This window comes from Solanum dulcamara, chromosome 5 (genome assembly GCF_947179165.1).
Source record: "Solanum dulcamara chromosome 5, daSolDulc1.2, whole genome shotgun sequence".
NCBI classification, from domain to species: domain Eukaryota; kingdom Viridiplantae; phylum Streptophyta; class Magnoliopsida; order Solanales; family Solanaceae; genus Solanum; species Solanum dulcamara.
Window position 1 is genome coordinate 25,001,529 of NC_077241.1, and position 1,651 is coordinate 25,003,179.

The following is a 1,651-nucleotide window of genomic DNA, read 5'->3' on the forward strand; positions in this document are numbered from 1 at the left end:
ATAGTCCTTCCTGACTCTTTTCAGAACCTTAACTGGCACTCTATCTTTTGGGTTCCCCCTATTTTCCCATCCTTAGGGTTGGCTACTGAATAATGCTGCATTCCCCTCATATAATAGCTCTCGTAGTCGTTTTGTGCTTTGTCTAGCATGATCTGGTATAATTTCGAAGGAATTTTGGCATATATACTCGCCATCCTGTGGTAACCGGCTAGTTCTGCCAGTTTCATTTAAACTCTTTCACAATTTCCCTTACCCCCGCTTGTAATCCTCTAGACCCATTATCTTGTGTCATTCTTTACCTTTACAAGATTATGAGAGGGTACAAGAAATATCCCAGCACTACCTCGTTAGTTCTCATGTCTTACCTTACCTTTTTCTTCCTTATACTACTTTCGATATTGGGGTAGATCTTTGGTCCAATTGTGGCCATGTCTTACCTCACCCGTAGTACTAATTCCATCTCGGTAGTTTGGCTTAATCTATCTTTGCATCTCTCGGTAGTTAATTGTAACTTGGGCTCCTTCGACTGGGAATATAGCTGTGGGGACTCTGTAAGGTCCTACTACTCCTTTACCCTACAATTTTATACCTTCCCGACTGAGTAGGTAGCCTTTTATCAAAGGAGCAGGGGCTAATATCGTTAATCCATAAGTAACATTCCCTCCAGCGTCATCTGGCGCTGGAGTGCAAGGTGAGTCTCGAAATCCTAGTCATACAGTGGAATTTTCGACCTTGGGTATCACTTCCTGTCATCCGTAACTTAATCAACTGGTACCCTTACCTTTTAGGTTTTGCTGTTTCTCGCCCTCAGAGTTGGCTGCCAAGTGGTGTCGAAATTCCCTCGCCCACTGGCCCATATAGTCATTCTGTGGTTTTCCTCTCACTAACTGGTTCTATGTTGAAGAGCTATGCCATTTGAGTGCGTTGTCAGTTAGCAGTTAGGTAATCCTTCTTGTCTTACTTAAATCCTTTTTACAATACCCCCACGTAATGTATAGTACTCTAGGAACATAATACTGTGTCGTTTCTCCGCCGTTAGTTCAGATTCTTCCATCTCGCGCGATCATACCAGCACTAATGCATTAAGTTCCATCAGAATTTCGAAGTTAAGTGTGCTGGAGCGAGAGTAATACTGGGATGGGTGACCTCCCTGGAAAGTCTTCGTGTCGCGTTTCATTATAACCCTTGCCATAATGTGTGGGGCACTCAACTTAGCTCCAAATTTACCTCAGCGTTATCTCACGAGTCTTTATGTTTCGCCTTCTCCTTCCCTCTGTTATCTTGGAACCAGCATAGGGGTAGATCTTTAGTTCCACCAGGACCATGTCCCTTTTTGGTCATTTTGGTCTAGCAGGCTGTCATTATCTTTCGTAATGTCTCTTGAGTTGGTCGATATCCTTTCATGGTTACACCTTTTTGTTTTTATACACCACCGCCTTCTAGTGTTATGTTGTTCAAGGTCTCATCACAACCTTATTAACGCTGTCTTATGTAGCATTCTAGTTTCCATCCAATTATTGGTGGCTTCCGGACCTTTCTAACTTGGTTCGGTAAAATATTTTATTGAAGTTTAGAAGTCCATCTCAAATATATTGCCATATCAATTGCCTCCTCCTACTTTTGCCATTTTCTCATTAACTTCCCCCCTTTA

General features: G+C 42.5%; 1 pseudogene; it reads left to right on the forward strand.

The window, feature by feature from the left end:
* Positions 1 to 1,055: 1,055 nt before the first annotated feature.
* On the forward strand, positions 1,056 to 1,175 carry LOC129890911 (5S ribosomal RNA; annotated as a pseudogene).
* The last annotated feature ends 476 nt before the right edge of the window (positions 1,176 to 1,651 follow it).